Source organism: Hylobates moloch, unplaced genomic scaffold (assembly GCF_009828535.3).
Source record: "Hylobates moloch isolate HMO894 unplaced genomic scaffold, HMol_V3 SCAFFOLD_13, whole genome shotgun sequence".
In the NCBI taxonomy this organism is placed as follows: Eukaryota; Metazoa; Chordata; class Mammalia; order Primates; family Hylobatidae; genus Hylobates; species Hylobates moloch.
The window spans coordinates 87314784-87341861 of NW_026652288.1; positions in this window are offsets into that span (position 1 = coordinate 87314784).

The following is a 27078-nucleotide window of genomic DNA, read 5'->3' on the forward strand; positions in this document are numbered from 1 at the left end:
AGGCGGAGATTGCAGTGAGCTGAGATTGCACCACTGCATTCCAGCCTAGGCAGCAAGAACGAAACTCCATCTCAAAAATAATAATAATAATAATGATAATAATAATAAAGTGGCCAAGCTGGTGCTTACTTTCACATGGGATCATCTAAATTTATAGAATGTTCTCATCTCTCCTCACAGCCCATCACTGATGACAAACACCTCCATGCCATGTCCTTCCAGACTTAAATATTCTCTCAGGATAAAGACTGCCAGATTCCTTTCCTCATAGCCTAATTATAGCGTTTATTACATACCAACAATTTACTTTCCTACCTCTTTCTGTGGTTTACTTAGCAGAACCATAAACTGGACATCAGTTTCTTAATCACGGCTTGGTAAATGTAGAAGGAGTTAAGATAATGGGCGCAGAGCCAATATTATCGTTCATCTTCTGATGAACACCACGTAGATAACAAAGAACTTTTGTGCCAGCTATGTGAGTGGGTTTGAAGTATCTCTACTTAAATGTTACTTCCACCATCCCTTTGTAATTTTTTCTCAAGCTAGCCTTTTGTTTCCAGTTACCATTTAAAGTCAGAAAAGAAACAAATCCTTGAATAAATTATTCAGTTTAACTTCTTAACTTCAATATGCAAATGTCTGACCAAGGGGTGCCTAAGTTGTCTGGGCTAGAAAGTATACTGGTTCTTTTTAACTCAATGGTATGGAAATTTTAGGATAACAAAGAGGCAGAGAGAAAACAAGGCACGTTTTTTCCCAACAAACATGAAGTTCAAACATTACTCACCATCTCTTAGCTTCTGTGTGAAGATGGACACACCCTTGAGGCTTCTGGGCCCCAGAGCTGTTGTTGATTTTTTTTTTTTTTTTTTTTTTTGAGGCAGAGTCTCGCTCTGTCACCCAGGCTGGAGTGCAGTGGTGCAATCTCGGCTCACTGTAGTCCCGAGTAGCTGGGACTACAGGTGCCTGCCACCACACCCAGCTAATTTTTGTATTTTTAATAGAGATGGGGTTTCATCATGTTGGCCAGGATGGTCTTGATCTTTTGACCTCATGATCCACCCTCCTCAGCCTCCCAAAGTGCTGGGATTACAGGCGTGAGCCACCGCACCCAGCCTGCTGTTGCTTTTTAATGATTGGAGTAGATAGTGCCAGAGGAGGGGCCTATGCGATATAGTCCAGTCTCCTCATTCCTAGTAAGATCACGTGCAGATTTCTCTTAGGACTCAGAGCCAGGCAAGTCTACCATTCTCCCAGTAAGTAAATTGTTTCTCTCAGATGTTGTGAATGCCTTTTCTTTTTGTTTAGCTGGTAAGAAGTTTCATGCGTGTCCATGTGAAGAGACCACCAAACAGGCTTTGTGTGAGCAACAAGGCTGTTTATTTCACCTGGGTGCAGGGAGGCTGAGTCCGAAAAGAGAGTCATTGAAGGGAGATGGGGTGGGGCCGTTTTATAGGATTTGGGTAGGTAAAGGAAAAAGGGGGTTGTTCTCTGGGGGGCAGAGTGGGGGTCACAAGGTACTCAGTGGGGGAGCTTTTGAGCCAGGATGAGCCAGGAGAAGGAATTTCACAAGACAGTGTCATCAGTTAAGGCAGGAACAGGCCATTTTCACTTCTTTTGTGGTGGAATGTCATCAGTTAAGGCTATTTTTACTTCTTTTGTGGATCTTCAGTCACTTCAGGCCATCTGGATGTGTAAGTGCAAGTCACAGGGGATGCGATGGCTTGGCTTGGGCTCAGAGGCCTGACATTCCTGCCTTCTTTTATTAACAAGAAAAATAAAACAAAATAGTGTTGAAGTCTTGGGGCGGTGAAAATTTTGGGGGGGTGGTATGGAGAGAGAATGGGCGATGTTTCTCAGGGCTGCTTCAAGTGGGATTAGGGGCGGCGTGGGAACCTAGATTGGGGGAGATTAAGCTGAAGGAAGATTTTGTGGTAAGGGATGATATTGTGGGACTGTTAGAAGAAACACTTGTCATATAGAATTATTGGTGATGGCCTGGATACAGTTTTGTATGAATTGAAAAACTAAATGGAATAAGAGAAGGAGAAAAACAGGTATAAAAGGTCTAAGAATTGGGAGGACCTAGAACATCTGATTAGAGAGTGCCTAAGGAGATTCAGCATAGTCCTGCCAGCAAAGATCATTTATTTACTTCAAGAGCTAAGAGTGGCAGTTTGGGGATAGCACGAGGAGATATCAGCTGTGATGGCTTGGAGAAACAGTGTAAACTGGCAGTGTAAACAAGAGCAGGGCATGTATGAGTAGCTGAGAACGGTGAATAGGAGTATGACTAGACAGAAGATAGTAGGGATGACAAGTTTTTTTGGGGCACAGTCTAAGTTGGTCCGGTGTCTGGAATGAGACTGGGGCCTAATAAAAAGGAGCTCAAATGGGCTGTACCTTGTAGCATTCCAAGGACAGGCCTGAATTCTGAGAAGTGAAAGTGGTAAAAGTATTGTCCAGTCCTTTTTAAGTTGGTGGCTAAGCTTGGTGAGGTGTGTTTTTAAAAGACCTTTAGTCCGTTCTACTTTTCCTGAAGACGGAAGACTGTAAGGGATATAAAGGTTCACTGAATACTAAGAGCCTGAAAAACTGCTTGGCTGATTTGACTAATAAAGGCTGGTCTGTTTTCAGACTGTATAGAGGTGGGAAGGCTAAACTGAGGAATTATATCTGACAGAAGGGAAGAAATGACTGCGGTGGCCTTCTCAGACCCTGTAGGAAAGGCCTGTACCTATCCAGTGAAAGTGTCTACCTAGACTAAGAGGTATTTTAGTTATCTGACTCGGGGCATGTTGAGTGAAGCTAATTTGCCAGTCCTGGGTGAGGGCAAATCCTCGAGCTTGATGCGTAGGAAAGGGAGGGGGCCTGAATAATCCCTGAGGAGTAGTAGAATAGCAGATGGAACACTGAGAAGTTATTTCCTTGAGGATAGATTTCCACGATGGAAAGGAAATGAGAGGTTCTAAGAGGCAGGCTAGTGGCTTGTACTATAGCATAGCCTGCCTTTGCTGGTGTGTGGCGATTAGGCCTGGTGGAACTGCCATCAATAAATCAAGCGTGATCAGGGTGAGGAACAGGAAAGAAGGAAATACGGGGAAATGGGGTGAATGTCAGGTGGATCAGAGAGATACCGTCATGGGGGTCAGGTGTGGTATCTGGAATAATGTGGGAGGTGGGATTGAAGTCCAGGCCAGGAACAATGGTAATTGTGGGACTTAACGAAGAGTGAGTACAGCTGAAGGAGCCAGGGAGCAGAAAGTATATGCGTCAGGTATGAGGAAGAAAATAGATTTTGGAAGTCATGAGAAATGTAGAGAGTAAGTTGAGCATAGTTTTTGATTTTGAGGGCCTCTAAAAGTGTTAGGGCAGCAGCAGCCACTGCACAGAGACTTGATGGCTAGGCTAAAACAGTAAGGTCCAGTTGTTTGCACAGAAAGCCTACAGGGTGCGGTCCTGGCTCTTGTGTAAGAATTCTGACTGCACTAACCGTGCCTAGGAAGGAAAGGAGTTGTTGTTTTGTAAGGGATTGAGGTTTGGGAGATTAATCAGACACGATCAGCAGGGAAAGCACGTGTGTTTTTATGAGAATTATGCCGAGATAGGTAACAGATGAGGATGAAATTTGGGCTTGACTGAAGTAATGGGGGCTGTCTGTGAAGCCTTGCGGCAGTACAGCCCAGGTAATTTGCTGAGCCTAATGGGTGTCAGGGTCAGTCCAAGTGAAAGCGAAGAAAGGCTGGGATGATGGGTGCAAAGGAATAGTAAAGAAAGCATGTTTAAGATCCAGAACAGAATAATGGATTGTGGAGGAAGGTATTGAGGGTAGGAGAGTATATGGGTTTGGCACCATGGGGTGGATAGGCAAAACAATTTGGTTGTTAAGGCACAGATCCTGAACTAACTTGTAAGGCTTCTCTGGTTTTAGGACGGGTAAAATGGGGGAATTGTAAGAAGAGTTTATAGGCTTTAAAAGGCCATGCTGTAGCAGGCGAGTGATAACAGGCTTTAATCCTTTCAAAGCATGCTGTGGGATGGGATATTGGCATTGATGGGGGTAAGGGTGATTAGGTTTTAATGAGATGGTAAGGAGTGCATGATCGGTTGCCAAGGAGGGAGTAGAGGTATCTTATACTTGTGGGTTAAGGCGGGGGAATACAAGAGGAGGACGCAAAGGAGGCTTTGGATTGGGAAGAAGGGCCGCAATGAGATGCAGCTGTAATCCAGGAATAGTCAGGGAAGCAGATAATTTAGTTAAAGTGTCTCAGCCGAATAAGGGAACTGGGCAGGTGGGGATAACTAAAAGGAGTGCTTAAAAGAGTATTGTCTAAGTTGGCACCAGAGTTGGGGAGTTTTAAGAGGTTTAGAAGCCTGGCTGTCAATACCCACAACAGTTATGGAGGCAAAGGAAACAGGCCCTTGAAAATAAAGTAATGTGGAGTGAGTAGCCTCCGTATTGATTAAGAAGGGGACGAACTTACCCTCCACTGTGAGAGTTACCCGAAGCTCGGCATCTGTGATGCTCTACAGGCTTCCGAGGCGATTGGGCAGCATCAGTCTTCAGCCGCTAAGCCAAGAAGATCTGGGAAGGAGTCAGAGAGCCTTGGGCCAGAGTTCCAGCGGCTCTGGGAGTGGCTGCCAGGTGAGTTGGGCAGTCCGATTTCCAGTGGGGTCCCGCACAGATGGGACACGGCTTAGGAGGAATCCTGGGCTGCAGGCATTCCTTAGCCTGGTGGCCAGATTTCTGGAACTTGTCGCAAGCTCCTGGGGGAGGAGGTTCTGGAGGAACGCCTGGCTGCTGCGGTTCAGGTGTTTGGAAGTTCTTGTGTGCTGGAGATGTGGCTGGGGTTTGTCTCACAGTGGAGGCAAGGAATTGCAACTTTTTTCTATTATTGTACAGCTTGAAGGCAAGGTTAATTGAATCCTGTTGTGGGGTTTGAGGGCTGGAATTTAATTTTTGGAGTTTTAGTTAATGTTGGGAGCAGATTGGGTAATAAAATGTATTTTGAGAATAAGACGGCCTTTTGACTTTTTAGGGTCTAGGGCTGTAAAGTATCTCAGGGTTGCTGCCAAACGAGTCATGAACTGGGCTGGATTTTTATATTTGATGAAAAAGAGCCTAAACGCTATCTGATTTGGAATAAAGAAAAAGGAGAATTAACCTTGACTTGCCTTTAGCTCCAGCCACGTTTTTAAGAGTAAATTGCTGGGCAGGTGGGGGAGGGCTACTCACAGAATGAAACTGCAAGCCGTACCAGGTGTAAGGAGGGGAGGTGATAAAAGGATTATAGGGTGGAGGAGCGGAGGCTGAGGAAGAATTGGGACCTAGCTTGGCCTGGCGAGGAGGGGAGAGGTCAGATGGGTCTGTAGATAAGGAAGATTAGAAAGACTCAGGGACGCTTGCGGTTGGGATTGAGGGGACAGGCGGGAGGGAAAGAAGGAAGATTTGGGATGGGTTGCATTGGGCACAGAGAATAGGAAGGGACTGATGTGTAAAAGAATGCCTGGATGTCAGGCACCGTAGGCCATTTGCCCATTTTACGACAAGAATTGTTTAGATCTTGTAGGATGGAAAAATTGAAAGTGCCATTTTCCTGCTATTTGGAACTACTGTCGAGTTTGTATTGGGGTCAAGCAGCATTGCAGAAGAAAATAAGATGCTTAGATTTTAGGTCAGGTGAGAGTTGAAGAGGTTTTAAGTTCTTAAGAACACAGGCTAAGGGAGAAGAAGGAGGAATGGAAGGTGGAAGCTTGCCCATAGTGAAGGAGGCAAGCCCAGAGAAAAGAGTAGAGACACGGAGAAGGAGTGGGGGGTTCTTGCCCTCCAGAAAAGCAGAGAAGGGGTTGGGGCATGGAAATAAGGTATTGGGGCGCAGAGATATAAGAGGCTGGGGCACAGAAATAAGGGATTGGGGTGCAGAGATAAGAGGTTGGGGTGCGGAAATAAGTGATTAGGGGTTCTTGCCCCCTAGAAAAGCAGGACTTGCCACTAAGGGTGAAGGAGAACGGGTTGAGGGGTTCTTGCTCCTGCCCCAGAAAAGCAGAGAAGGGGTAGAGACGGAGAGAAGGGGTTGGGATACTTGCCCCTCCCCCAGAAAAGCAGGACTTGCCACTAAGGGTGAAGGACCAAGGCAGGCGTCCCTGCATGGTCTGACACCTCTGAAACGTGGGTGAATAATCAGAGAGGTGTCCCTGCAATGATTAAACACCAAGGGAAGGCTGCCTTCCCAGTCTGTGACTGGCGCCAGAGTTTTGGGTCCATGGATAAAACATGTCTCCTTTGTCTCTACCAGAAAAGGGAAGGAATTGAAATTAAGAGGAGGGAGAGATTGAAGTGTGGTGCCAAGATTGAAAGGAGAAAGAGATTGAGGGATAGTGAGGGAGGTTGGAGAAGAGAGTAAAAAGAGGCCGCTTACTGGATTTGAAATTGGTGAGATGTTTCTTGGGCTGGTTGGTCTGAGGACCTGAGGTCGTAGGTGGATCTTTCTCACAGAGCAAAGAGCAGGAGGACGGGGGATTGATCTCCCAAGGGAGGTCCCCCGATCTGAGTCATGGCACCAAATTTCATGCGCGTCCATGTGAAGAGACCACCAAACAGGCTTTGTGTGAGCAACAAGGCTGTTTATTTCACCTGGGTGCAGGCGGGCTGAGTCCGAAAAGAGTCAGCGAAGAGAGATAGGGGTGGGGCCGTTTTATAGGATTTGGGTAGGTAAAGGAAAAAGGGGGTTGTTCTCTGGCGGGCAGGAGTGGGGGTCACGAGGTACTCAGTGGGGGAGCTTTTGAGCCAGGATGAGCCAGGAGAAGGAATTTCACAAGACAGTGTCATCAGTTAAGGCAAGAACAGGCCATTTTCACTTCTTTTGTGGTGGAATGTCATCAGTTAAGGCTATTTTTACTTCTTTTGTGGATCTTCAGTTACTTCAGGCCATCTGGATGTATACTTGCAAGTCACAGGGGATGCGATGGCTTGGCTTGGTCTCAGAGGCCTGACAAGGAGCTTAATTCCAAATTTAAGGCTCTACTATGTTGTCCTCAACTTGGTTTTGACTTCATCTTACTTTCCCATTATCATCTTTGATTAATCCTGATTTCTTTCTTTACTTTTATATTTTACATATCTCTGAAAGCAGCCTGAAATTCTTTTGAGAATGAGGCTACGTGTAAATAATCAATACTACTACTAATAATAGTTGAACAGCTTTATCCTTTATCATCTCTACGTCCCAAATAATTATACTGTAACGGTTCAATGAAATATTCTGTTGTCTAGGGGGAAGAGCCAGGGCCCACCATGATAAAAATCTGACTTCAGTGATCCTTATACAATTTTTACAGGTTAATTTTGCGCCTGAGAAAGAGAACATACAACTATATTGACATCTTTATAGTTCTTAATATCCACTGTCTCTTTCCAAAGAAATTAATCAATTATAACTGCCACCAACAATGAGTGAGATTGCCTAAATTTGTGTATCTTTGCCAAAACAGGGATTTATAGCTTTACTTTTTTTCCCCTACATTTGTAAGACATGCCAGTCACTTCTAAGGTTGTTTTCTCAAATTGGGGACCATAGATTTCTGGGAGACTTCATAGATCCTGAGAAAGTTCCTGGCTTCATAAAATGATTTTGATGGAAAAAAGGAATTAGGTCACTCTTCTGCAATAAATCTTTGCTATAAAATTTAAAGATGAACACTGTGATTAAGAATTAAGAGGCTGGGTGTGGTGGCTCACACCTGTAATCCCAGCACTTTGGGGGTCTGAGGTGGGTGGATCGCCTGAGGTCAGGAGTTTGAGACCAGCCTGGCTAACATGGCGACACCCGGTCTCTACTAAAAATACAAATGTAATCCCAGCTACTGGAGAGGCTGAGGCAGGAGAATGGCGTGAACCCGGAAGGCGGAGGTTGCAGTGAGCCAAGATGGTGCCACTGCACTCCAGCCTGGATGACAAGAGCGAAACTCTGTCTCAAAAAAAAAACAACAATAACAAAAAAGAATTAAGAACAACATTTTAAGAGATGAAAATGGATGCTAAGAAGAAAGATTAATTCATCCTTTCTAGTTAAGAGAGAAGAAGGCTGAGATGTAACATATAACAAAGCTTATGTAAGGCATTTGATACAGGTTTATTGGATAAATAAATGAATTTAATAGTCATCTAATTATGTTACCAAAAATTGAAAAATAGATAAGGCTACGTAAATCTTATTTTGCCTAGAACACATTAAAATCTTTATGTCTGTCTACATTGTTTTCAATGAAAAAGTCAAAGTACAATAATATAGGACCGTAACAGTTCAAACCCTCATGCATTTTAAAAGGAAAATTAATCCATATGATCTAAGTTTATTTGCACTTAAATCATTGCAATGTTGAATAGTAAAGACAACTTGATATCTAAAGAAGCTTCTGGGTTTTTAAAAACAATAACTTCTATCAGTTTTTGCCAAAAATAAAATGCATTAGAAAATCAGAAGATTTTATAAAGTGTGCCCAGCCTTTTGAGCAGGTTTTACACTTGGTGTTGTAAACCCTTCCGTTGTATCAAGACATGTCTCTGAAAATGGAAAAAGACAACAAAAACAAAAAACCCAGAGCCTACTGAAAATGTGGATGATACAAAGCTAGTGAAACAGTCAGCTTCTGAAGCCAATATTTTCAACATGTCATCACTTATTAATAAAAACAAATCCGCATTCTTTCTTCTCTACTTTCCCACAAAAGATTTTGTTTCTGAAAAGGTTGATTCAGTTCAGTTAAATATAAACAGTTAACTATGAATATGTCTCTGCTGCCAAAGGAAAGTTATCCCTGGTAGGGGAGACAAACAAGGGTCAAAACATTATGAGTAAGGATAGTATGTGGTGAAGTGTTACAAGAAAGCTTCAAAGTACTGTGGGACACAAACCCAGAAAAGATTAATTTGGCAGATATCAGACTGGGGAAAACTTGATGGAAGGGGTAAAGCATTAGATATTATCAATTTTAACACCTCAGCTGAAATAACTGAATATAGCTATGTGTTGCTTAATGATGGGAAAAGGTTCTGAGAAATGCATTGTTGTGCAATTTCATCACTGTGCGAACATCATACTGTACTTATACATTCTTAGACAGTGTAGCCCGCTCCACACCAAGGCTCTATGGTGTAGTCTATTGCTCCTAGGCTACAAACCTGTACAGCATGTGACTGTACTGAATACTGTAGGCAATTGTAACACAATGGTAGGTATTTGTGTATGTAAACATTCTATCTATAGAAAAGTTACAGTAAAAATATGGTCTTATAATCTTATGGGACCACCATCATATATGTGGTCCATCATTGACTGAAACATTGTTAGGTGGTGCAGGACTGTACATGATTTTACTATTTGCCAGGTAAACAAGGAACATGAAATTAGACAGACTGTATAAAGTTTGGGCTTCTGCTGGAATAGACCATGGAATAGAGATATGTGCCTCGGACAGGTAATAAGAGTAATAGATTCAGGAAAAGTAAAATGGGAAGAAAGAGGAGATAAGATAATAGTCCAGGCAGCTGTCTTTTACTTTCTGATTTTACTTCTTTCATAAAGAAAAACACCTCTGACCTTTTGCTCCAGCCCTTTTACCACCACCAGTAATGATTCCTCCACTGCCTACCTAGAGTCTCTCTCTAAACCAGTTCTCCAAGGCTAAGTTCGAAAATCATCAATTCTGTGAAAGCTTGCTTTATCCTTCAGGCAGAATTTTTGACCCCCTCCTTTGGGTTTTAACAGCACTGTAGATTTTATTCTTTTTTAAAATTTATTTTGTATTTCAATAGGTCTTTTTGGGGAGCAGGTGGTATTTTGTTACATGAATAAGTTCTTTAGTGGTGATTGTTCAGATTTTGGTGCACCCATCACCTGAGCAGTGTACACTGTAACCAATGTGTAGTCTTTATCTCTCTCCCCCTCCCACCATTTCCCCTGCATCCCCAAAGTCCAAAGTGTCATTTTTATGCCTTTGCATCTTCATAGCTTAGCTCTCATTTATGAGCAAGAACATACGATGTTTGGTTCTCTGTTCCAGAGTTAATTTACTTAGAATAATAATCCAGGTTGCTGTGAATGCCATTATTTTGTTCCATTTTATGGCTGAATAGTATTCCATGGTATGTATGTGTATGTGTATGTGTATGTGTATGTATGTGTATATGTATATCCCATTTTCTTTATCCACTCATTGATTGACGGGCATTTGGGCTGGTTCTATGTCTTTGCAATCGCAAATTGTGCTGCTATAAACATGCATATGCAAATATCTTGTTCATTTCATGACTTTTTTTCCTCTGGGTAGATACCCAGTAGTGGCATTGCTGGATCAAATGGCAGATGTACTTTCAGCTCTTTAAGGAATCCCCGTATGGTTTTCCATAGGGGCTGTACTAGTTTACATTCTCACCAACAGTGTAAAAGTGTTCCCTTTCCACCACATCCACATGAACATCAATTATTTTTTAATTTTTAAATTATGGACATTCTTAGAGGAGTAAGGTGGTATTGTATTGTGGTTTTGATTTGCATTTCCCTAATAGTTAGTGATGCTGAGTATTTTTTCATATGTTTATTGGCCATTTGTGTATCTTCTTTTGAGAATTGTCTATCCGTGTCCTTAGCCTACTTTTTAATAGGATTGTTTGTTTCATTCTTGCTGATTTGTTTGAGTTCTTTGTAGATTCTGGACCTTAATCCTTTGTTATATATTCAGATTGTGAAGATTTTCTCTCATGCCGTGGGTTGTCTGTTTACTCTGCTGATTATTTCTTTTGCTGTGCAGAAGCTTTTTAGTTTAATTAAGTTCCATCTATTTATCTTTGTTTTTGTTGCATTTGCTTTTGGGTTCTTGGTTATGAAGTCTTTGCCTAAGCCAATGTCTGGAAGGGTTTTTCTGATGTTATCTTCTAGAATTTTTATAGTTTCAGGTCTTAGATTTAAATCTCTGATCCATCCTGCGTTGATTTTTGAATAAGGTCAGAGACGAAGATCCAGTTTCATTCTTCTACATGTGGCTTGCCAATTATCTCAGCACCATTTGTTGAATATGGTATCGTTTCCCCACTTTATGTTTTCGTTTGCTTTGTCAAAGATCAGTTGGCTGTAAGTATTTTGCTTTATTTCTGGGTTCCCTGTTCCATTGGCTTATGTGCCTGTTTTTATACCAGTACCATGCTGTTTTGGTGAGTATGGCATTGTAGTATAGTTTGAAGTCGGGTAATGTGATGCCTCCAGATTTGTTGTTTTTGCTTAGTCTTGCTTTGGCTATGTGGGCTCTTTTTTGGTTCCATATGAATTTTAGGATTTTTTTTTTCTCTAGTTCTGTAAAGAATGTTGGTTGTATTTTAATGAAAATTGCGTTGAATTTGTAGATTGCTTTTGGTAGTATGGTCGTTTTCACAATATTGATTCTACCCATCCATGAGCATGAGATATATTTCCATTTGTTTGTGTCATCTATGATTTCTTTCAGTGGTGTTTTGTAGTTTTCCTTGTAGGTGTCTTTCACCTCCTAAGTATTTTATTTTTTGCAGATATTGTAAAAGGGGTTGAGTTCTTGATTTGATTCTCATCATGGTTGCTGTTGGTGTATAGGAACTCTACTGATTTTTGCACATTAATTTTGTATTCTGAAACTTTGCTGATTTCATTTATCAGCTCTAAGAGCTTTTTGGAGGAGCCTTTAGGGTTTTCTAGGTATAGGACCATATCATCAGCAAACAGCAACAGTTTGACTTTCTCTTTACTGATTTGGATGCCCTTTATTTCTTTCTCTTGTCTGATTGGTCTGGTTAGGAATTCCAGTACTGTGTTGAATAGAGGTGATGAAAATGGGCATCCTTGTCTTGTTCTAGTTCTCAGGGGGAATGCTTTCAACTTTTCCCTGTTTAGTATAATGTTGGATGTGGGTTTGTCATAAATGGCTTTTATCACCTTAAGGTATGTCCCTTCTATGCCAGTTTTGCTGAGGGTTTTACTCATAAAGGAATGCTGGATTCTGTCAGATGCTTTTTCTGCGTCTATTGAGATGATCACGTGATTTTTTTGTTTTTAATTCTGTTTATATGGTATATCACATTTATTGACTTATGTATATGAAAGCATCCCTACAATCCTGGTATGAAACCCATTTGATCATGGCGGATTATCTTTTTGATATGCTGTTGGATTCGATTTGCTAGTATGTTGTTGAGGATTATTGCATCTATGTTCATCAGGAATATTGGTCTGTAGTTTTCTTTTCTTGTTATGTCCTTCCCTGGTTTTGGTATTGGATGATACTGCCTTCATAGAATCATTTAGGGGGGATTCCCTCTTTATCTTTTGGAATAGTGCCAACAGGATTCGTACCAATTTTTTGAATATCTGATAGAATTCAGCTGTGACTCCATCTGGTCTTGGACTTTTTTTGTTGGCATTTTTTTTTTTTATTACGGTTTCAATCTTGCTGCTTGTTATTGGCCTGTTCAGAGTTTCTATATTTTCCTGGTTTAATCTAGGAAGATTGTAAGTTTCCAGGAATTTATCCATCTTCTCTAGGTTTTCTAGTTCAGGCACTTACAGGTGTTCATAGTAGCCTTGAATCATGTATTTCTGTGCTGTTAGTTGTGATCTCTCCCATTTCATTTCTAATTTAGCTTATTTGGATCTTTCTCTCTTCTTGGTTAATCTCGGTAATGGTCTATCAATTTTATTTATCTTTTCAAAAAACTACCTTTTTGTTTAATTTACCTTTTGTATTTTTTTGTTTGTGTGTTTGTTTCGATTTCATTTAGTTCTGCTCTGATCTTCGTTATTTCCTTTATTCTGCTGGTTTGGGTTTGGATTGTTCTTGTTTCTCCAGTTCTGTGAGGTGTGACCTTAGATTGTCTATTTCTGCTTTTTCGGTTTTTGATGTAGGCATTTAATGGTATGAACTTTCCTCTTAGCACTGCTTTTGCTGTATCCCAGAGGTTTTGATAGGTTGTGTCACTATTATCATTCAGCTCAAAGAATTTTTAAATTTCCATCTTGGTTTCATCGTTGACCCAATGATCGTTCAGGAGCAGGTTCTTTAATTTCCACATATTTGCATGGTTTTGAGGGTTCCTTTTAGAGTTGGTTTCTAATTTTATTCCGCTGCGGTCTGAGAAAGTACTTGATACAATTTCGATTTTCTTAAATTTACTGAGACTTGTTTTGTGGCCTATCATATGGTCTATCTTGGAGAGTGTTCCATGTGCTGATGAATGGAATGTATATTCTGCAGTTGATGTGCTGTAAGTATCTGTTAAGTACGTTTGTTCTAGGTTATAGTTTGAGTCCTTTTTTTTTCTTTTCTTTTTTTTTTCGAGACAGACTCTTGCTCTGTCACCCAGGCTGGAGTGCAGTGGTGCAATCTTGGCTCACTGCAACCTCCACCTCCTGGGTTCGAGCAATTCTGTCTCAGTTTCCTGAGTAGCTGGGACCACAAGCATGCTCCACCATGCCTGGCTAATTTTTGTATTTTTAGTAGAGATGGGGTTTCACCATGTTGACCAGGCTAGGAGTCCATTGTTTCTTTGTTGACCTTCTTTTGATGACCTGTCTAGTGCTGTCAGTGGAGTATTGAAGTCCCCCGCTGTTACTGTGTTGCTATTTCATTCCTTAGGTCTAATAGTGATTGTTCTATAAATTTGGGAGCTCCAGTTGTATATATATAGGGTCATATATATTTAAGAATGTGATATTTTTCTGTTGGACTAGTCCTTTTATCATTATGTAATGTCCCTCTTTGTCTTTTTTAACTGCTGTTGCTTTAAAGTTTGTTTTGTCTGATGTAAAATGACTCCTGCTTGCTCTTGGTGTCTATTTGCATGGCATATCTTTTTACACCCCTTTACCTTAAGTTTATGTGAATCTTTAGGTGTTAGGTGAATCTCCTAAAGACAGCAGAAACTTGGTTGGTGAATTCTTATCCATTCTGCCATTCTGTATCTTTCAAGTGGAGCATTTAGGCCATTTACATTCAATGTTAGTACTGAGATGTGAGGTACTATTTTATTTATTGTGTTGTTGCCTGAATACCTTGTTGCTTTTTCATTGTGTTATTGTTATATAGGTCCTGTAAAATTTATGCTTTAAGAAGGTTCTATTTTGGTGTATTTGAGGATCTGTTTCAAGATTTAGAGCTCCTTTTAGCAGTTCTTGTAGTGCTGGCTTGGTAGTAGCAAATTCTCTCAGCATTTGTTTATCTGGAAAAGACTGTGTCTTTCCTTCATTTTTGAAACTTAGTTTTGCTGGATACAAAGTCCTTGGCTGAAAATTATTTTGTTTAAGCGGGCTAAAAATAGGAAGCCAATTCCTTCTAGTTTGTAGGGTTTCTGCTGAGAAATCTGCTGTTAATCTGATAGGTTTTCCTTTATAGGTTAGCTGATGCTTTTATCTCACAGCTTGATACTTTCCTTCAGCTTGACTTTAGATAACCTGATGACTGTGTGCCTGGGTGATGATCTTTTTGCAATAAATTTCCCATGTGTTCTTTGGGCTTCTTGCATTTGGATGTCTAGATTTCTAGCAAGGTCGGGGAAGTTTTCCGTGATTATTCCCTCAAATATGTTTTCCAAACTTTTAGATTTCTCTTCTTCTTGGGGAACATCAATTATTCTTAGGTTTGGTCATTTAACATAATCTCAAACTTGTTGGAGGCTTTGCTCATTTTTTAAAACTCTTTTTAATTTGTCTTTGACAGATTGGGTTAATTTGAGAGCCTAGTAGTCAAGCTTTGAAGTTCTTTCTTCTGCTTTTTTGATTCCATTGCTGAGACTTTCCAGTGCATTTTGCATTTCTCTAAGTGTGTCCTTGATTTCCAGAAGTTGTGGTTGTTTTTTTATTTATGCTATCTATTTCACTGAAGACTTTTTCTTTTACATCCTGCATCACGTTTTTGATTTCTTTAAGTTGGACTTCACCTTTCTCTGGTGCCTCCTTGATTAGCTTAATAATCGACCTTCTGAATTCTTTTTCTGGCAATTCAGAGGTTTCATCTTGGTTTGGATCCTTTGCTGGTGAGCTGGTGTGATTTTTGGGGGTGTTAAAGGAACTTGTTTTGTCATATTACCAGAATTGTTTTTCTGGTTCCTTTTCATTTGGGTAGACTATGTCAGAGGGAAGATCTGGGACTCAAGGGCTGCTGTTCAGATTCTTTTGTCCCACGGGATGGGGCTTCTTGAGAGCTGAACTGCAGCAATTGTTTCGCTTTTCTGGGTCTGGCCACCCAGCAGAGCTACCGGTCTTTGAGCTGGTACTGGGGAGAGTCTGCAGAGTCCTGTGATGTGATCTGTCTTCAGGTCTCTCAGCTGTGGATACCAGCACCTGCTCCAGTGGAGGCAGCAGGGGAGTGAAGTGGACTCTGTGAGGGTCCTTGGTTGTACTATTGTTTAGTGTGCTAGTTTTGTGTTGGCTGGCCTCCAGCCAGGAGGTGGTGCTATCAAGAGTGCATCAGCTGTAGTTGTATTGGGAGGGTGCAAACTTGCCCTAGGGAGAGACCTGGTTAAGTATTTGTGTTTCTCAGGTGGTAGGCAGGGCCGTAGAGCTACCAAAAGATTATGTCCTTTCTCTTCAGCTATGAGGGTCAGTAGAGAAAGACCACCAGGTGGGTCAGGGATAGGCGTGCCTGAGCTCAGCCTCTTTTTGGGTGGGGCTTGCTGTTGCTGCTGTGGAGGATGGGGGTGTGGTTCTCAGGCTGATGGAGTTATGTTCCCTGGGGGATTATGGCTGCCTCTGCTGAGTCATACAGGTCACTAGGTAAGTGGGGGAAAGCCAGCAGTCACAGGCCTCACCTTGCTTCCATGCAGTCAGCAGTCCTAAAGGCTGGTCTCACTCCCACTGTGCCACGACAACAGCACCGAGTCAATTTCCAGGCAGCCAGTGACCAGGGCTGAGAACTTGCCCCAGACCATGAGCCTCCCAGCTGAGAAAGCAAGCAGACTCACAGTTTTTCAGCATCTCAGGGAGCCTGCAGCAGCGATCCAGTTCCTTCAAAGGGTCTGTGGATTCTCTTGGCTTTCCTGGTATGTTCCTGTGGTAGTTCTTGGAGCAGAAGTTCACGATATGGGTCTCCACACACTGCTCTGTCCATCTGAGAGGGAGCTGCAAGCTAGTCCTGCCTCCTATCCACCATCTTAATCCTCTGATTTTTTTTCTAGAACTGTAGATTTTAAGTGAACAAGAACATCTTAGAATTATCGAGAGAGGATTTAAAAAATTTACCATATAATTTCTTCAAATATGGCATTAGAACAATTGAGGACTCGCTCTGCTAGAATTACTAGCATGTAATGGTGGGCATCCTGTGGCCTGCCAAAATTGCGTAGTGTTGGGAGTGCAAAGCCAGAGAGAAGGAGAGGGTCGGGTGGAGCCTCAGCAGGGACTTGGCAGTCTCCTTGGTGATGCTGGAGTTAGTAGTGCTCTTGGTTGTTCTCAGTCATAGTGTTCCTTTGGAAATATGATAGCTAAACTCATCAGTGCAGAGCAGGTTAGCTCCTGGATATGCCATTAGAATCATCTTCTACAATATTTTGGTTTATCTTTTATTCTGTCTTAGCACTTACCACATTGTTTAAAGTGAGGTCTGAAATAGTTGCATCTTCTATGCGTTTAACTCAAGCAATTTGACCTATAAACCAATGGCAATGGGGCAGGGGCTAGAAAGAAGTCAAGAAGACAGGGTTAGATTAAAAGATCACGAAAGAGGGAGAGTGAGAACAGAGGCAACACTTGATGTAAAAAACATTTCTGTTGAAAAAGCGATGGGTTTAAGTTGGGAGATATTGAACCAAATTACCTATTTGCGCTTTGTACCCTGTGCTCTCTGAGCATGTAATTTGCTGTCTTTGAATCCATCTATAGGGAACAGATAATCCCTTTTCGACCAGTATCTTAAAAATGTGGGGCTGCATATGTTGCTTGTTTTGACCATACTTTCTGCTCCTCTCATTTAATAAGAATCATGGCAGCTCTAGAAAGAAGAGGTGTCCACAACTTTCCTTCTGGGCCGAGTGAGCAGGTGAACGACGGGGCAGGAGGGCCCATTGGAAAGGACTCTGAACCCTCCACTACTTGGGACCATACTGGGTCTCAGCTGAAATCAAGCTGTTTGTCTGGGGCATGGAAAAGGTTAATGAAACTTCTTCTTGTCATCTCTCCCTCTCTCACTGTGAGGTGACTGTTGCTGTGGGTGCAGACTCAGCCTGGGAGAGCTTATGTGCTCCTGCTTAATTGTTTGGGAGCTAAACAACAGACATGGAACAGCGAAAGGCAAACTGTTTCGTGGGTATATGTTCAGAGGAGCACTGCTTAAAGCACTTCAAGCCCTCCCCCAACCCCCTACCATTGTTTTTGAAATGAGGTGAAGTAATTATATGAATAAATGGAATCCCAGAAAATCACAAGAAAAGAAAACTCCTTCTCCCCATTCAGATTATTTTCAGACAGCTCATTTACTAAACGCCAGGCAACCATTCCCTTTCAGCATCCTTCCTCCATTGCCAGCTCAGCTCCTGGCTGCTGCTGTGCTGGGTGCTGGGTCCCAGGCTACACCACAGGGATGGTTCTGGCTCAGCAGTTTGCATAGCCTGGCCCCCTCCACAACCTCCCATGCCCACGGCACTGCCACCAAGCACAGCGCCTGAGTGCAGCACAGTGGGCACTGTCACAGGGACCAGAAGACTGTTAGAGGAGAACATCCACTGCAGATTTGTCTAGAGCTGCAGCTGTGGGAGGCACTTTGGCCTAGCAGCATCTGTCAGAGATATTTTCAGAAACCAACTTAATACAAAAGATGCACACTGCAATATTAATGGTAGTCTCTGTACATCCGATGTTTGAGAGCCGTCCTTTGTGCCATAATGTACCTTGATGGCAGCTGTTCGAGTTGTCAGATCCTGTAAAAGCCACAAAAAGAACAGCACAATACTTATTGGCTGAATGGTTTTGAAACAGGAAATGTTTCTAGCATGAAAGAAGATGAAATTTATGCTAACAACCAAAACAATCTCAAATCTGGGTTATTAAAACTAATATTGTATTTTTAAGAAGCTGCACAAACTTAGCTAACAGACATTAAGAAAACCAAGTAGGCCGGTTGTGGTGGCTCACGCCTATAATCCCAGCACTTTGGGAGGCCAAGGCAGGCAGATCACGAGGTCAAGAGATTGAGACCATCCTGGCCAACATGGTGAAACGCCATCTCTACTAAAAAATACAAAAATTAGCTGGGTGTGGTGGGATATGCCTGTAGTCCCAGCTACTCAGGAGGCTGAGGCAGGAGAATCGCTTGAACCCTGGAGGCGGAGGTTGCAGTGAGCCGAGATTGTGCCACTGCACTCCAGCCCGGAGACAGAGCGAGACTCCATCTCCAAGCCAAAAAAAAAGAAAACCAAGTGATTCTGGGTGGCATTAGAAAAAATGAACAACGTAACTGTGGAAACAATGTAACTATGGAATTAGCATGATAGTAATGAATCAGGACTGTCCATTTCCTCTCTGTACTTTTTATTTGGTGGTTGGGGGATTAAATCTTTTTTATAAATGGGGAAAAAAACAAAAGTCTCAAAGTGGTGTGGAAAATTCCATTTTCAGGTGCCAGGTCATGTATGCATCACTGATTATTTTCATTGGAAAGCATAATAAATCTCCACAGGACACAAAGCAAAAACTTTGGGTTATTTCAGGTATTAGTTACATTCTCAAAAAGTTTTTCTAATGCAGTCTTTTATTTCTCTTATTGGTTTACACATATTTTTCATGAACTACCACACAAAGAGCAGTTTTATAGCCATACTCAGCACCAGGTTTCATTACCTCGATTGCGCAGATCAAGAAACGCATAGTAATAAGGACATGGCAGCACAGATAAACAGCTCCAAATCCTTACACATTGGCTAAGCAGTAAGGGGCATTCTGATTTGCTTTCAAATGTCTATTCCATTTGTTCAAATGGACAAGAATTCCCTCACAACTCAGAAGACATTTCTATGAAATATTTTCTTGCCTTTGGAGAATTTTCAGCAGTAAAAATGGAGGAGAGAAGAGGCTGAAAGGACAAAAATCTATGTCTAATTTTCTTCTGCCCTAGGTATAAATATTTTCTCATATATGTTATTTTCTAAGATGCCAGAAATAGGGATGCACCAGTCTGCCCAGGCCTGCTCTACTTGATAACGGCATCAAACAAACAAACAAACAAACAAAACAAAACCAAATAAAAAAAGAAAAAGAAAGGAAGGAGAGGAAAGACCCACTGTGAAAAATATGAGCCTGCAACATTCAGACCTTAAAACTGAGCAGGAGGACAGGGTACAGTGGAGAATAACACTAAGTTATTTAGTGCTAAGAATGCCAAAGTATAATTTTCAAAAAGTTAAAACAAGGCTCTCAAAACCAATATAGAATGAGCCTGTGTCAAAGATATTATTCAACTCATTAATTAATGAGGGAAATAAAATCATTAAGCTGGTTCAAAGAGCATTTGAGGAGCTGAGTATTTATAGGCAGTTTAATAAAGGAACGTTAAATTAGATTGCTAGGTTACAAACAAACTAGTAAATCTTCAGTAGGATAATAAATCATAGAATTTGTTTTTTTTTTCTCTTAGAAAATATTGCTTCTGTAAAATAACGTGGAACTTCACAGAGCATGAACTCTTAATTTGTATTTTAAATAGCAAAGGCAAGTCATGGTAGATTACTTTAGAAAATAAGTAATCCCCAAATGAGCCTCTTAAACACTGTTTGAGTGTGACATTGAAATAACATGCAGTTATTTTTTGTCCTTGTTTATAAGTTATGGATAATTTTTCTTAACAAGTGATACAAGGAATCCTGAGTTGATCATCTAATCATCTGTTACTTTTTTTTTTTGGACAGCATGATGCTTGATAATAATGAAATTTCAATCAAGTTTCTATCAGACTTTTGTCACTTCCTTGATTTTTTTTTTCAACATTGGTAGTTGGCACTCACGTGCTTTGCAACTTATAAGTTAGGCTCACTGATTATTTCAGTTCCTAGCAGCCTGGCTTGCTGAGCAGGAAGCGTGTAATGACAGTGAGAACCTATTCCACCTTCATATGCAAGGATGCTAGGATATTGTGAGGTTAGCTACACCAAGCCGTGCACACGTACACACACACAATGGGAATGATGGATCCAGACAATGTTATGAGGAAAGGAAAAGTGCAAATCTTCCTAGACTAAGATAACCTTCATTTGAGGTTTCTGATTAGCTAAGCAATAGAACCAAACACTTTGCATTGTACGGGACCTTAGAGGTCACCTATTCCCGCTTCCTTGTCAAAGCAGGATTTTCCAGAAAAGTCTTTTTCTGTCATCTTTGTAAAATGTAAATCTGATCATGTCACTCTCTTGTTTTAATATCAGTCAATGATTCCCCATTGTCCTCAGGATAAAGTCCGTATTCCCTAACATGACTTACAAGGTCTGGCCCCTCTTATCTCTCTCTACTCTCAAATCCCTTCACTCTCTCCCGTTGCACTTTTCCTGTTAACATATGGATTTATTCTAGTTTTCCAAAAGTGTGATTTTCTGGTTAACCTCTGTGTACAGGCTGTGTCTTCTCTCTGGGCAGTTTATGGTTCCCAAGGCTGGTCTGAAGAAGAGCCTGGGAATTCCACCCAACAGTCCTTGTTTTCTCCTTAGAGTAATAGTCAATGCCTTTTTTTTTTTTTTTTTTTTTTTTGAGACAGAGTCTTGCTCTGTCGCCCAGGCTGGAGTGCAGTGGCGCGATCTCGGCTCACTGCAACCTCCGCCTCCCGGGCTCACGCCATTCTCCTGCCTCAGCCTCTCCGAGTAGCTGGGACTACAGGCGCCCGCCACCACGCCCGGCTAATTTTTTGTATTTTTGGTAGAGACGGGGTTTCACCGTGGTCTTGATCTCCTGACCTCGTGATCCGCCCGCCTCGGCCTCCCAAAGTGCTGGGATTACAAGCGTGAGCCACCGCGCCCGGCTAGTCAATGCCTTTTATCCTTGAGCTAAAACTATATATGAAAGAATAGCATAGAGTTGGTAGATCAGGAGATTTAAGGAATGACAGAAGTGTAGCACATTGCAACTTTGGCTGGAATCTGACAAAGTCACTCATGGTATCTTTGAGAACAGTAAGAAGGGATGCAGGTTGGTTCCCAGTACTGTGAGTGAAATTCATAACTGGTTGAAAACAGAACCCAAAGGAGGCATGAGTATGAGGTCAACTGCATACTTGAGAGTGGTCTCTGTCTTTACCCTAGTGTCACTATTTTCATCAGTGTTTCAGAGGTGGATATTAATGGCATGCTGATGAAATTTTCAAATGGACTCAAGTTGGGAGAAGTGAATATTTAGATGAAGATTAGCTGACAAAGTGCTCTTGACAAATTGAAATAATGAGTTATATCTAACCAGACAAATTTTAAGTGGATAATCATAATGAAACAGCACAATGATAGGCTAGTGTAGGAGTGGGGAGGAAGATTTGGATCAAATAGTTGGAGTAAGTTCCACTTGAGTCCCCAGGGCGACATGACTTGCAAAAAAGGTTAGGTTCCTTGGCTGAATTAATAAAAGCTATTATTTATATCAAAGAGAGTTTTAAGTGTCTTTCTTGTCTGGCTTGTCCAACTCAATGATGGGAGCCTGTGTGTGGATTTCTGGTATTGTATCTCAGCATGCTGGCCGACTGCAGTGTTGGAGGGACACACGCAGCTTGGAGAGGGACAGGAAGCTCAGTGGCAGAAGGTTGGTTGAAGACATCTGCATTGTTTAGCTTGGAAACTATTACTTAGCTTATAACATTAATTGCTAAGGATTATTTATTTGTAACAAAAATTTACAATGAGAAAAACTCTCCAATACACTTCAAGTGAACTAGTTAATCAGTGTGGTTTATGAAATGTTTGAATTGGTCAGCCATTACTATCTTTGTATTAAAGTTTACCATGATCTTTTCAAAGAAGTGTTGAGAAAGAAGATAATTTGGATTTATGGTGTGTCTCTTAGAATTTGGTCTCCTGCAATTCACTGTCAATAAATTTGCTTGGGGATTATCTGTTCTTCCATGCCAATATAAAAGGTATGAGTTTTATAAATAATAATAGTCCACAGGCTTGAATGTGCAAAGCTGAAACTTTCTATCTCTATAAATGAATTTAACGCTCTCCAGTTCCTATTTCTGCTTTTAATGGAAAACTTAATGTTATCACTTTGACAACATTCACTTCTAGTTTAAATCGAAACTAAAATCTAAATTTGGTCTAAAATTCAGTCTAATCAGAATTTTCATCGCTTCTTCTGCTTCCCCGAAGTTCCTGGCAGGTTCGTGTGGCATAAGGAAAGAAAATCTGATTTTCCTGTTGTCTCTGATCTCTCTGGTTCTCACGGAGGGTGGGGGGGGGGGGGCTTCTTTCATTTGGTCTTTGGTCTTCCCTCCATGGAAGGTTTATGCACTCTGTATCCTCTGACCTGGAACTGTGAGTGGTAACCCCTTTTCTCAACCACTTCTGTGACTTTTTTTGTATCCGCATTGGGATTGTGTACCTTCTTAGGTACTCTTGGCTCTTTTCCACGTACCACCCTGCAGAAATCACAGCTTTGGGAACTGCACCTATATTCCTCCTTTGGCCCTTTGACCTACAGCTTGGCATCATGTCAAACTCAGGGCTTTGCTGTGAGCTGCGCAATATCTGCACCACATTGTGGAAAGCCAGGAAATGGGCTCTTTTTCTCTGAAATCCCCAGTTCTCACCAGTGACTTCTGGTGTGGATGCTACCAAGGTCCTATGAGAGATGGCATTGTCAGTGTGCCAAGCCACTTCTCAGGTCCTCACAGCATGCAAGCTCTTACAATTATTATTTCTTCTCCAAGTGGTAGGAAAGCTGCTCTTTGCACAGCCAGTTTCCTCTGAAATGTTTCCCACTCCACGAATGCTTTGTTCTGAATTTTCCAGAATTTATCTTTTGTAATTCAAAGCCAAATCTTCAGAATCTCCAATAGTTTTGTTTTTTCTTGTTCTCAAGTGCTTGCCTCTGCTAATGTCATGAATCGTGGAAATGCAAAGCCCAAAGTGTACTCTATTTTCCCCACCGTCAGCCTCATGTACCCCCCTATAGACTGCAGAGAAAAAAAAAATGGCTAAGAAGGAAAAATACAAATGTTTCCATTATATTGGGCAGGAGAGGAGGTGGTAAGGTTAACATTGGAATTGGAGTGGGAGTGGGAGGCCGTTAGGTGGGAGGGGTGAAAACTATTGTTGGGCTTGTGGAGATTGGAAAATCTTCTGTGGTTCTGATATAATTCTTGCCTCTCCCTAGAACCTCACTTTGTGAGGTTCAGTGTTTACCAGTGTCTTTCATTGTGTGACACATTCTTCAATAAGCCATTGTGTATTGAGAAGTGGGCTGTGGGTCATTGTTCACTGCACTTCAGGGCACTCATCCTTTCCTCTGTCCCTAATGAACACAAGAACCACACCTGTCTTTTCAGCATCCTGTCTTGCAAACCGAGTCACATGGTAGGTGCTCTGGAAATATTTATTGTATGAATGATTGAAGACGGTATGAATGACAGCTAGGATTAGTTTTGGGAAAAAATTATATTCAAACAGTTGAGGAAGTGATGCCATTCTGGATTAGGAAAAGGGGAGGGAAAAAGGGAAAATAGCTTCTATATTCCAAGAGGCTCATATTTTGAAACCCAAGATGGCACAGAGAGTATTGAGTTGTGTTTATTAGGGGCTGAGCAGTTTCTAGGGTCTGATAGCCAGAACATTGCATCTGCCTTCCCCTCTTATCCCCTCTGCAGTAAGACATGAAGTCTTGGTTAATCTATAGGTCCTTGAGCAGAAGTGTCCTGGGTTATCCAGTCCTCAGCATCAGCAGTGTTCATCTATTGATCAATTGGAGCCTCAATCAGGATCTTTGAACAGCTTTCCTTGGGCCAAGGGCCAGCTTTCCCATGTGAGTGTTCTCCATAGAGGCCTGCACATCCCAGCCGGGTCATACCACCTAAAGTCACTCCATGGAGGTAGACACAGAAGGAGGAAACAATTCCAAACTAGGAATTTGTTTCCCCAAAATGATTCTATCAATGATTTTCGCATTTATTTTCTACTCTTAAAACCATTAATAACCATGAAGCTGAAACAGATGCCTGGTCAGTTTCAAATCAGTTCTGTGACATTATTGACTTCATCCTATATCAGAGGAATAAGGAGAATTTTGGGGGAAATTATTTTAAATTCTGTCCTACTCTGTCTTACCTTATCTTTGTACTTCTTGATTTTTGAAAGCAGTGTGGTAGTGAATCATTAGCTATACTATCCTCACAAGCCCATGTCAGATTTTTTAGTATTCCTTACAGGAGCACATTCTATCTAATAAATTTTTCAGTCAGGAACTCATAGGAGAGAAGCCACTGATTGTTGCCAGATTGGGCAAAAATAGAAATTCAGCTTCATTTAAAAATATTCTCTCTACTTGAGATATTTAAATATGTTATTCTTTATTATGTTTTGATTACATAAGCAAAGATATTTTGCAATCTGCCATTTTTACTTATTTACAGCAAAGTCATAGAAATGAATCTTTCTCTTTTAGTTTATGGTTGTGTGGGAAAATGTGTTACTCCTTGAGATCATTGAAGCTTAAAATATAAGCTTGAAGTTTTACATATTGATAAGTTGAAATATTTTGGCAAAAAAATTATATTAAGCAACCAAAAATTTGAGAAAGTATAGCTAAAATATCTTTCCTCATTATAATAAAATAGAGATGTGAAGTTAGTAATATTAGTATAATATGGAGTTTAATTCAATAGAAAGCACGCACTCAAACCTTTTCAACAACCATTTATTGAATATTGACTACGAGCAAGGCCAAAGTCAGTAGAGAATTAAATAATGAACCAAGTCCATTTTCTGTCCTCGATGAATGTATAAGATAAAGTATAATCAAAAGCAAGGTGGGGAGTGGTGAATACCATAAGGAATTTGGAAAAGGCGTGTACTGCTCTTAGCAAGAGACTAAGGAAGAATCTGGGAGGGGTCAGTAGCTTTTGAGTTATTTCTAGAAGGATGATATATGAAGGGAAATCCTTCTAGTAGAAGAGCAGTATGTGAAGTATACATAATTTGAAGACTGCTTGTACTTCACTTATATTTGGGATAAAACACATTTTGAGACTTGGCCTAGGGACTCAACCAAAGATAAATCCATTCTAGCCACAAAATCCCCTTGGACATTTTCTCCCTTTCTGGCCCTAGGATATTTATGTTTGCTGCTCCCTCTACCTGGAGTGCTTTCTCCCTGAATACCTGTTGGTTTTCTCCCTCAGCTCCTTTAGGAAATATAAAATTCAAAATTTCAGCTGTGATTTCTGTCTCTCTTTCCTGCTTTGTATCTGCCATACGTATTACCATCTAATATATTACATACGATGCTTATTTATTGTATTTGTCTGTTGTCCCTCACTAGAATGTATGCTTCAGGAAGGCAAGGATATTTGAATGTTTTGTATCCCCAAATCCTATAATAGTGCGTGGTGCACAGTGTGCATTCAATATATTAATGTATTTGTGGAATGGTTGAGTGAGAGCATAAAGATGAAGAAGCAAAGTGGCTCCAAACAGTTTAATTGTTTTAGGTCACAGCACAGCTATAAGCTGAACATGTATGCTCTTCTCTGCTGGCAGGTAGCTTATATGGGATATGAATCAGCATATAATGGCTAAGAGCACACTTATTAGCTGTGTAACCTTGGGCAAGTCACTTGACCTCTTTGTGTCTGTTTTTTCATTTGTAAAATAGGGCGAACAAAGTCCCTTCTGCATGGGATTATTGTAAATATTAAATAAGTTAATATATTTACGTGTATCTGACATAGAACAATTGGTACATAAGTGTTTACTATAATTATTTGCTTTTCTGTTATAGAATTAAGTTTGGTTTTGCAACCAAACTCTGTTTTCATCTGTAAAACAGGGAGAACAAAGTCCCTTCTGCATAGGATTATTGTAAACATTAAATAAATGACTATATTTACATGTATCTGACATATAACAATTGCTATATAAGTGTTTATTATAATCATTTGCTTTTCTGTTACATAATTGAGTTTGGTTTTGCCCATCTGAAATAATCTGTAAAGATATAAAATATCTGTAAAGACCCCGAGGACAGAACAGATACTTTGGAGTTTTCTTCAAACTTGCATAGCTCAAGGGGTAACTATTTCCTTCTGCATGGACCGTCACCCTCCCTCCTGTCAGACCGTGCCCCTGTGCTTGCCTTCAAGCCTTCACACCTTCAAAACATCTTGTTCTGGTCACCTTTTATAGATGACCTTTCCCCATCTTAATTTCTCTATTCTATGTTTTGTGGCATACCGATTCTGGGTATGCAGTATGTGCTCAGCCAGCAAATCTGTTAATCATTATCTTAATTGGCTTGGTATTTCCCAGTGTTCCTTTTTCAAGACGTAATTTATTCTTTCTGTTTTTGAATGCAGCACATAGAATTGTATTACCTGAATTTCACCATTCTGTAAATCCAGTCATTGCCATATTCTTTTCTAGCCCTGACCAGGAAATCTATTCTTTATTTATCATGCTAACAACAACAACAACAACAGAGAGAGAAGCAAAAGTCTTGCTTAAATGCTTTTAATTGCTATGCTGTCCACATATGCTCATGATGAGAAACACACCTCTCTCTTCTTCTATCAATTGCTTGGCTTCCCTACTTCCATTTTCTTAGTTCACTCGTAAGAGCCCAATGTAACCCTGACAGTTTCTTTTAGATGTTGGAACAGTTTTCCTGATGTTGAGTTTCTTATCAGTGTGTAAATGGCTCTAAAACATCAGTTTAAGCTCTGTCCCTTTCCTGTTCCAGATTTTGAGGTCTAGCAGGACAGGTACACAGAGGCTTAGTTTCTGGATCAGATCTTCCTGGTACAGGGAGTTGGATACAACAATCTCTACAACTCATCTAGCCCTGGAGCCCATTGGAGATCTCAGGGCCACTGCACACTGTTTTTCTT